Source organism: Tursiops truncatus, chromosome 20 (genome assembly GCF_011762595.2).
Source record: "Tursiops truncatus isolate mTurTru1 chromosome 20, mTurTru1.mat.Y, whole genome shotgun sequence".
Taxonomy (NCBI): Eukaryota; Metazoa; Chordata; class Mammalia; order Artiodactyla; family Delphinidae; genus Tursiops; species Tursiops truncatus.
The window spans coordinates 52,362,767-52,373,445 of NC_047053.1; the positions used below are offsets into that span (position 1 = coordinate 52,362,767).

The 10,679-nt window shown below is 53.4% G+C and overlaps 1 long non-coding RNA gene across 1 annotated transcript; it reads left to right on the forward strand.

Moving 5' to 3' along the window:
- Window positions 1-2,494: 2,494 nt before the first annotated feature.
- On the forward strand, window positions 2,495-6,986 carry LOC141277282 (uncharacterized). Its single transcript, XR_012328372.1, has 3 exons — window positions 2,495-4,353; window positions 5,504-5,597; window positions 5,754-6,986. It is a non-coding gene; the product is annotated as an uncharacterized lncRNA (long non-coding RNA).
- The last annotated feature ends 3,693 nt before the right edge of the window (window positions 6,987-10,679 follow it).

The window sequence follows — 10,679 nt, forward strand, 5'->3', positions numbered from 1 at the left end:
TGAAGAAAGGAAAATGCTTATTGCAAAAGAATTAAAAAATGGTCCTGGCTGTTCTCCCAGGTTTGGCTAGGACTGGATGTGGCCAGGGCCAGGGAAAGCTATCTTCGTTGGAGTGTTTCTGTCCTTTTACCCCAGGCAGGGACAGATGCAGGAAGCTGTTCCTCTGGGGGGAAGCGTCCACTCTAAATGAGCTTCCTGGGCTCCTGGGCTGGGCGGGAAGGAATGCCATGGACGTCAGCAGGCCTGTTGTCATTGTACCACCACTGTCATCGACATAGATGCCACGGGCTTTAACTTCTGCGGTACCCTGGCTCAGACGGACTGGGAGATGCAGCTGCTGAATAACTCCCAGGGAATGATCTGACCGTCACGAGCAGTGCAGACGTCCAGTGCCCTCGTCCACCAGCTGTGCCCACTGGTTCTGCCGTCTCAGGAATGGGGTGGGGTAGGTTGAGGGGCTCCCAGACTTAGGAGGGTGACAGCAGCTGTTGGGAGAGAAGCAAGCCAGGAACCCAACGCCTGGAATTCTGCTGAGGTCTGTCTTCCATTTCTTTGCTTCTTGTCTTCTTTTTGCTCAAACGGGCACTCCCTCTGTATTAGCACTCATGCTGGTTCTTTGTGCCTGCGTGGTACCTCTGCTTTCTCCTTTCTGCTCACTTTCATGCTTGTTGGTCTCACTTCAAGGCCAAGGCTCTGTGAGGTATCAGAGTAGAGGCTGTTGGGCCCACTTCACGGAGGGAAAGAGTATGCCTCTGGCTCAGACTGGTCTCTGTCTGCAATAGGATGAGTGTCCTTGTAAAACAGACCCAAGATAGCTCTGTGGCCCTCTTTCCACCACGCGCAGACACAGCGAGAAGTCAGCCACCCACAACCTGGAAGACAGCCCTCACCGGAACCTGACCAGGATGACAGGTGGTGGTCTCAGAGTTCCAGCCCCCAGAACGGTGAGAAGTAAAGGTATGTTGCTCGTAAGCCACCCAGTCTTTGTCATAGCAGCATGAATTGACTAAAACAGTCAGCGAACATCTATTATATGCTAGGCATCCTATATTGTTTAATCCAAAACTTTTTTGGTTTGAGTCAAGGGCACCCATTTTACAGGTGAGAAAAGTGAGGCTCTGAGACTTTAATGGACTTAAAAAAGTTACGTAGTATGTAGCAGAATCAGGAATTGAACCAGCTTAAAAGAAAGAAAAGAAAAAAGGAATTGAAGCTGCTCTGACTAATTCCATATTTAACCACTACAGGGCAGTCTCACAGAGCTACATAGTTTAACTATTAAAGTTAAACTGGCTAATCCTACTAAGTTTGAACTTCTCCTAAACGGCCTCCACTCTGTCCTTCTCTGCCCACCTCTCCAGCTAAGGAAATTCCAGCCAGGGCACGGGGTTTTAAACATTGGCACGGGGATCTATTTACGTCTGTATTTTGAAATTTACAAGTAGTTTTGGATTTCCTGGGATGGGTGGTCAGTTGCACAGAAAGGGTGACTGAGCCCAGGATTGCAGTTTTTTGAGGGATCTGTGACTTCCATCTTTCACCCCCCAATGGGACCACCCAGAGCCTTGCACAGGGCAGGGTCTCAATGTGTCCATCAAAGGATCAAATGTAGTAGTTTCAGCCGCCCAGACTTGGGGGAGCCCCCTGAAACACCCTCAATCCTGCCCCAGAGGCAGCAGGCGAGGCCAGCTACATAATTTGTAGAGCCTGGTTCAAAATGAAAATAAAAACGCAGAGCTCCTTGCACTAAAAGCAGAGGAGAAGCTTTTTCCTTCCTATCAGGACGGTCTTCTTTGCTCTATGATGTTGCTCTCCCTCGGTGTGGGGATACTTGCAGGGTGAGTGCAGCTGCTGACATGCTTAGGGCCCGACCCCACAGTTCAGAGCATGGGGTGCACACACCAGGCCCTGGCCCACTGCCACCTAGGCTCCCACCAGGGATGGGAGGGGATGGGAGAGTGGGCGGCTGAGAATCACCCCCAGGGAGCTGTAGAAGCAGAGAAGCCTCCACCCCGCCCCCACCCCACCCCAGCCCATACCACGCATGCTCCTTTTGCTCATTTGTTCCATCAGACTTCACTTAGAAATGGCAAGTTCAAAGTTAAACGTATTAAGAATTTTGAGAAGGGCCCTTCCAAGCATGGAGCCCCATGTGACTGCACCGATCACACGTCCACGAAGCTGGTCTCGACAGCGAGTCTTGGAGCGCATGTGCTTCTGCAGATGCAAACACGCTGCCCTTTCTCCCCGGCCACTTGCTGGTACTTGGCATTTCTTTGCCTGGGCAAGATTCCCTGGGTGACGCCCACTGGCTCAGGGCCCAGGAGACTCAGTCTCCTGTCTGTTGGAGGTGCAGCTACCTCCAGCCAACACACCCGTCCCCCCAGGTGCCCCCTCCCCCCTCCCCGGTTCTGCCCAGGCCTGGGGCTCCTTTAGCTATAGAAGGCAGTGGGACTGCCGGCTGCTGCATCGCGTTTGCTGTGTGCGGGGGGCGGGGAAGGAGTGGATAAGGGCGCTAATGAGACAGAGTGCTAATTAATTGTGGCAAGCTCTATAGATATAGTGGTTTAATGCTGAAAGGAAAAGACATTTATGGTTCTTCCTTCCACCAGCCTTCCTCTACAATTATTTCATCTGCTGCAGAAAGCGTGCAGATCAGTAATAAGCGTTAAATCTGATCGTCATTAGCCCGCAAGCTCCAGGCAGCCTGCTCAGCACATTCCCAGCTCCTGATCCGAACCATCAAATCCAGGGAGGGGAACGGTGGACACGGCACAGGGCAGGAGCGATGACCCCGCTCTCTCAGGGGATGGGAGGGGACCAGGTCTAGACCCACAACATACCTCTTGCCATTTGCTGGTAAGAAGCCCTGACTCCTGCTTTCCTGTGCAAAATGCTACTGAAGCCCCCAGTTCCTTTGTGTGTGTACTGGAAGCAGGGAATAATCACCTGTGAGAATGACCGGAAGATACGCACACGCGTCTAAAGGGTGTTCTAAGGAGACGCTCGTTCCGTTACACGTTTAGTTAATGACTGAAGGGCCCAGGGTCCAGGTCAAGAGAATCCAGGTGTCCTCATGGTTTGGAGAGAACAGAGTCAAAGAAAACGAGCATCGGCTGCTTTTTGATTTGGTCAGGGCCCTGCAGGAAGCAGCTGGCGCCTTCACAGGGATCACTGAAGACAGTCTAAGGAAGGACTGTTTTACAGGTAGAGGTACAGGTGGGTGAGCCATGTTTCTGGCTTCTGTGAACTGGATGCTTCAACATCTGCCCTGCAGGCACAGGCTGAATGCATCACATTCTCGTCTGGATAATAGGCCTGGGTCACCAGGCCTTGGCCTCCTACGCCACCCCCTCTCCTGGGGGGCGAGTTCTCCTCCCTGGGGATATAATTTTTAAATGCAAGCTGGAACCTGACCAGGATGACAGGTGGTGGTCTCAGAGTTCCAGCCTCCAGAACGGTGAGAGATAAATTTATGTTGTTTGGGGCCCACGGCCCCAACGACCTCTTTTACTGGGCTCTCCCATCCTCCCGCTCCAGACCACTATACACCTGCTCTAATCACTCCAGGAACAGGCGCCAGGTACCAGGCAACTCAGGATGGCCCCAGAGCCCACCAACATCCTTCAAACTAGCCATTCTTGCCCACATTTCTTCCTCCTTCCTCTGCCTTGTGACTCACCCTGGAGCTTCTCCACGTGGCCCTCCTGTGGCGCGCCGTGTGCCTCTCTCAGGATCTGTGAGTATAAGAAACTCTCTTGCCGATGGCGTTGTCTCCTGATCTGTTGGCCTTACCATACCTAAATAATAATAAAAAGCAATGAAAACAATAGGGCTAAGAGAAACAACAAAGAATACAGAGCTATCCGGGGAGAAGCCAGGAAACCATCGCTACCTGCAGGTAGGTCTGAAGGGGCAAGAGGCAGGGGCATCCGTAACAGATGCCAGCAAAAGATGTCACTTTGGGAGAGGGTGCCTGACAGATGTGGCCATAAGGAGAGGAACAGAGTTATCGTGCAGCTGCAGCCCTGCAGGCAGAGGGGGGGGGGGGGGGAGAAACACCCCTGCTTATCTCTCTTCCTGTCTCTCATCTCCAGCTGGGCCTCCCATTGGCTGAAGCCAAGCAGACACCTGAGAACAGCTCCTGGAGCCCCAGCAGGTGGAGCACTGATGTGTGGGGAGTGGAGTTGGATCAGAGATTATAGAACCTTTCTCAGCGAATGGCCTCGGAAGTGGATGGGGTGTTGCAGAGAACACTGCAGAGTATAAGGAACCTCTATGGGATGCCTGGGCAGACAGAGCCAGGGTGGCTGGAGCTCAGGGCTGTCTAGCCCAGCACCGTCCAACTGTATGGTATGTACAGATCCCCCCAGGGATCTTGTTAAAATGCAGACTCTGACTCAGCAGGTTGGAAGCCCGGTGCATTTCTAACAAGCTGCCAGTCGAAGCCCCTGCTGGTCCATGGACCACACACAGAGTAGCCAGCCTAGGCCAGCCTAGGTCTTCCTTCCCCCGTGTTCTCATGCCCCTCACGGGGGCTGGGTTGTCAGACAGTCCTGCTCGTCCATTTCCATCTGTCCTGTCCTCTCTAGCCCTCTGTCCATCTATTCATCATTTCGGGATGCCTGTGAAACTTCTCTGTCTCCCTCCACCTCTTGTGAGGGTAGATATGGGCATTTCTTACCATCTGGCCAGAAATCAACTTCTCTAAGATAGCCTGACCTGGGGTAACTTACAAAGAGCAAACTTTAATTGGCTCCAATTAACACAAACAAATTGATTCGACATCACTGCAATTATCAATTTTCCCTTCTCACCCTGAATCTGCGTTTTGTTTCTTAACTTGCCAAAGAAAAGCCCAGAAGGAACTTTTTTTTTTTTTTCAATACGCGGGCCTCTCACTGTTGTGGCCTCTCCCGTTGCGGAGCACAGGCTCTGGACGCGCAGGCTCAGCGGCCATGGCTCACGGGCCCAGCCGCTCCGCGGCACGTGGGATCTTCCCGGACCGGGGCACGAACCCGTGTCCCCTGCATCGGCAGGCGGACTCTCAACCACTGTGCCACCAGGGAAACCCCACTAGTTACCCATTTTTATGGAGGAGGAAATTGAAGCTTGGCTAGGAGTCCTGGCAAAGCTAAGCTTGGTTTTGTGTCTGGTTCCAAAATCAGTGGTGTTTGTTCACTAACCCATACGGCTTCCAAGTAGGGCCAAGGGCTAGGGAGAGAGAGGTGAGGCAGTGAGTGCCCTTGGGCATTGGATTTAAGGGAGGAGGTCAAAACTCGGTAACCATAGACAATATTTTCACATGATATTTAGAACAATCAAAATTAATGCAAACTATTCATGATGAAAAAATTATCCAAATTTCAAATAAAGACAGGATCCAATAGGGCTGGGATCAGGGACAGGAGAGCGAGGTTGAGTGCAGGGTGGGATTTGGTCTTGATTTGACATTTGTCTGTTTTGTTCATGTGGATCTTCAGATCTGGCCCATTCTACACAGGTGGGGAAACTGATTCTGCGTGTGTCAGCACCTGTAAACGAGGACACACATGCTCTCCTCCGAGGTGTGCAAAGAACGTGGCTCCGCAGAGCAGGTACTTAAAGAAACGTTCCCTTTCTTTCCTTTCCTTTTCCTGATTTCTGTCTTGTCCCATCTGCTTTTCTTTCCTGCCTCAAAGTTGCTTAAAACTTAGTTACCGCCCATGCCTGTGAGATTACTCTTTTTTTTTTTTTTTGACCGCGCCACGCAGCTTGTGGGATCTTAATTCCTGGACCAGGGATTGAAGCTGTGGAAGCGCTGAGTCCTAGCCACTGGACCACCAGGGAATTCCTGAGATCACTCATCTTTCAGCATCCTACAGGTGCAAGGCTGCTTCATGTGTCTGGTGGCGAGGCCTCCAGCAATCTCATTTCTCAGGGAGACAGGCCCGGGAGACAGACTGAGTTTTCTGAGTACCCCTTAAATTTCGTGCTGGAGGTCCATACCTTCTTGCCTCACCCTAGCCCTGGGCCTTCTTCAAACGCTTAAGAAAATCTTTACCTCTTACCCTCCCCGCTTCCTCCCTCCCTCCCTCCCCAGCTGCTCACCCTGGTGGAACTACAGGGATGGGCAGCCCACCCCCTCACTATCCTCCGAGGCTGAGAGAGGGACCTGGGGACGAGGTTGTGTGCAGTGGAGGGGAGGGGACCAACTGTAGATGCCAGCCCGAGTTCATGCTGTGACAATCCCTTGCTGCCCACTTTTCAGACTATTAGCCAGATGCTTAGAGGACTGCCTTTCACATCTTTGAATGATGGGATTCCTAACAGAAGTAGAGGGCGGGGCAGATGGGGGGTAGGGGGTAGTGGTGGTGAAGATCCGGAATGGTCTTGTTTTCTGGACACGTGGTGCAGGGGCCCCGGGGGTCTACTATGCTCCTGGCACCAGGTGAGAAAAACGTGTGTAGGATGGCGTGACCCAACTGGACCCCTCTGGCCAGGGACCTGACCTGGCCTCACTCCTTCTCGCCTGCTGACTGTTCCCTGGACCTGGGGGCTGCCTTTGGGAAGGGTCTCCCCTGCTGCTGAGCCGTCCTGGGACTGAGCAGTACCCCCTGGGCAGCAGCTCTGCTCCCGCAGAGCGGAGAGGGAGAATCACAGGGGTCTCTCCCCCCGGAAGAGTATGAAGATTAATTAGGTGAGTCTTACAGCGTTTGGAAGTGAGAAGTGCAGCCCTTTTCTCTCCAGGTCCCTTCCACAGGGAGGAGAACCTTCGGTGGAGTGGAGAGAATTTCTGGGGCATCCGCCCTGCGAGAAGGCTGCCCCTCCCTCCTTGCCTGGCCCTCCTCTGTCCCCCACACCCAGGGTGTTCCCTCCCCTCTGCCCCCTCCCCCAGCAAATCAATTTCAGCAGGGAAAGGAACAAGGCTATTACAGTTAACACCACTCCACCCAGAGTCCCCGGGTCTTCGCTATTCATCATTCCTAATTAATTAAAAAGTAATTACTCACGGATCCGACTTTCATTACTTACACCCCCCGGGCTGTGAGGATATTACTTTCCTCGGTCCCTCTGGTACCCTAAGCTGCTCTGGTGCCAGCACTTGCAGTGCCAAGTATGGCGAGGGCCGATCGCGTGCGGACGTCCTACTTGGGGGTGGGGTGGGGTTTGAGTCCCCATCAGAGGCCAGACGGGCCTCGGGGATCTGCAGCCCCCTTCTGAGAGCCCAGGAGGGGGCTCTGAAAAGTCAGAGCTGACCCGGTCTGCTCGTCCTGGCAGTTTAACCTTCTCAAGATGGGAACAACCTCCTTCTACTCGACGCATGGTCACAGATCAGGAGCCACGGCATCACCTGACTGCTTATGAGAAATGCAGACCCTCAATCCCCACCCCGTACCTGCTGAATCAGCACCTGCATTTTAACAACATCCCCGGGGCCTTCCGGTGCACATCCCAGTGTGAGGCGTGCTGCCCCAGTGGGCAGAGAGCAAAGCTTGTTTGTGCCAACTCTCCCGGGCACTGCACGTGCTGTGCAGGTTCCAATTTATACCCCTCACAGGGGGCCTGTGACTTCCGGTCTGCCCCCGCACGCCCCTCCGCTAGGATGGTGGGTGTGGTCCGAGCGCCCGCCCTTCCGATCTGTGTGCCAAGCCCTTACCCCCACCAACCCAGTGTCCTCAGCATACTCACTGTCCGCTTCGCGCAGTTGTTGTCAGGATGAATCAGGATGAATTACATGAAAGCACTTTGGAAACTGTAAGTGGCACGTCAAATGGCACCAGAATACATTTTCACCCAGCCCGCCTCTGTCCACCAGCCTCCCGGGCTGTTCCCCACAACTCCGTCCTTTCCCATTGCTTTCCCGCCCTCCACGTGTATTCGTTCAGGGTTCCGTCTGCTCCCTCCTGTCTGCTCGCGTGTAGTCTGGTAAGTGCATCTGGGCTAATTCCTCATGGATAGGGGGCTGATGTGTTCCCCTCCTCCGGATCCCGTAACGAAGTTGAAAGGTGAAAGAGCATTGGACACATGGGGCTTTCTCTCCTCTAAGGCTTGTGGAGTGTGCAGACAGGGACAAGTGCTCTGTGCACCAGTTTTCTCACTGTCAGGTGGGGATGCTGCCATGGGCAGAGTGGCTGTGAGGAACCGGTGACCTTATGGGTACCGGACACTTGCGGGGTAAGTCTTTCTGCGTGCTTGACTTGGGGCACTTGCAGGGCCGAAAGCAGAAGCTGTGAAGACCACCCTGTCTCCTCCTGGTTCCCGGGAAAGCCATGGCTCACCAAGCAGAGGGTGCTGGGAGGCCCAGAGTGGAAGAGAGACGGCTGAGGCTTTGCAGGGAGAGAGGTAGAAGCAGCAAAAGGAGGGAGATTCTCCAAGAACAAGAAGGAGGAGATAGAGGTTCCTTGGCTTTTGCTTTCTTGAGGTGCCCTGGGGGTGGGGATTGTGGAAAGCGGGGGGCTGGGCACCAGGGCTCCCTGCCTCAGCAGAGCCCCAGCCTGGACCTCCCTGGCACAGATGCTTGGGGGCTGCCGGACTTCAAGGGACCAGGGTAGACCAGAGACGCCCCAAATGTTTTAACTTTGCAAGGATCGCTGGTGCCTTCCTGAGACCCTGGGCAGAGAGAGGCAGGGAGGGAGCCCCAACCTTGAACGAGATTGAGTTTCTTGCCCCCCCACCGGGGGTCGGTCTCGGAGTTAGAATGAACCTGACTTAAAGAAAATAAAGCCCAGCACCATTTCCTGCATCCTTAAGATGGAGATTGCAAACTTCTTCTACTGCATAACCCTGGAAGTAGGCAAGATTCTTTCGTTAAACCAATGTCTCCGAGCTCCCAGGCCTCTCAACGGCTCCATCCGTTTCTACCTTGCCCAGTTAATGGACTTGGTGGGGGGAAGTGACCCAAGTGGTGGCAGTTTCTGGCCTTGGTTAAAAGTGTTTACTACGTGGTTGACACGCACGTGCACCTGGAGTTCACCTCCAGGTTCTGAGACACGCGCAGCTACTGGAGGATGCCTGTTCTGGGCAAACTAATCCTGCACAAGCATGTACTCAGGTGTTGCCACCACACCGCCCATGATTCAGGCAGTGAACTGGGACTGGGGAGACCTCAGGGTCAGGGTCACGTAAGGCAATTCCCAGCAGCTGTTGTAAACCACTCAGGGTCCAGCGTTTGGCTCCCTCGATTCCCTGATAACCCAAGAGTCCCCACCCCCACGTGATGGCAGGAAGCGCCATCTGTTCCAGGCCCCCCACCCCAAGGATGCTGGGACCTCCTGAGAAACTCTTGTACGTTTCCAAGTAGGGTCATCTCAGCCGGTCATCAAGCTTGACCACCGCTCTGTGCCTTTGGTCATCTTGGAACCGACTTCCCTAGGCTGCTGCCCACGACCTCCCCTGCAACTTGCCCGACATCCAACACAAATACACCTGTGTGCGCTGGAGCTGGCTTACTCCAGTACGTGGGCACTGCTTGTTACATTGCAGGGATTTTGTGAGTTTGGTAGATTTAAGTTGACTGTGGCGGGAGTATTTACACCATGGAAATCAGCAAACTCTACCAACTAAGGCTTCCACCTCCCCACAACCTTTCCAGAGAGCCAGTTGTTAAACATTTAGCAGCGCACCACTGGGTGGTGTACCCCTGGGTAAACCCCCCTTAGTCACCCATAGACTAGACTACCTTCCTGACGGCTTGGGGCAGGCAGAGGGAATGGCAATGACTTGGAGCAAACACAGGTGATCTGCTTACTCCCGGGGTCCATGAGGTCCCCTCCTCAAGCCCCAGCCCTGGCCTGGTTTCATGCCTCCCCTCTCCTCCTTAGAGCTCAGAGCCCCCCGTCCCCTGAAGTGCCCTTGGGAGAGGAAATTTTATTTTTACTTTAAAGCAAATCATAATTTCAGAGGATGTTTTCATTGATATGCAGGGCATTTGTTTTCCATCTCAAACTCATTCTCACACTGGAAGCGGACGTTAGCTTTGCAAAACCATGAGGCCCATTAAGAGGGTAACACCCCCAAACAAGGGGCCAATCTGCCCTGGTTGGGAAGGTCAAACTTGTGTCTCCAGATAAAAAGAAAAGCTGCAACTTCAGGAAGCCTTTAAAAACAAGACTTCCGGGCTTCCCCGGTGGCGCAGTGGTTGAGAGTCCACCTGCCGATGCAGGGGATGCGGGTTCGTGCCCCGGTCCGGGAGGATCCCACATGCCGCGGAGCGGCTGGGCCCGTGAGTCATGGCCACTGAGCCTGCGCATCCGGAGCCTGTGCTCCACAACGGGAGAGGCCACAACAGTGAGGGCCCCGCGTACCGCAAAACAAAAATAAATAAATAAAAAATAAAAACAAGACTTCCTTGTGGTCTATTGTCTATCTGTGCACGTGTATGTGTGCATGTGTATACCCCCGTGTGTGTGTGTGTGTATGTGTGTGTGTGTGTGTGTCCAGGCTCTGTGTCCCTGGAAAACAACAAAAGTTCAAGGAATCCCCTCACCCTTCTGTTCTGGAAAACAGCTCACTGCAAAGAACCACCCTTCCCTACATGACTTAAATAAGACTCATGGACCTGTGAAAAGGCCAGACACGGACCCTCCAAATTCTCATTCTTTGCCCCGTAAATGACTAGCCGAACTGCTTGTCCTAACTGGTCCATTGGAACGAAATGCTTCTTTGTCAAACTGTGGTTAAGCTTCTCTCCTTTCTCC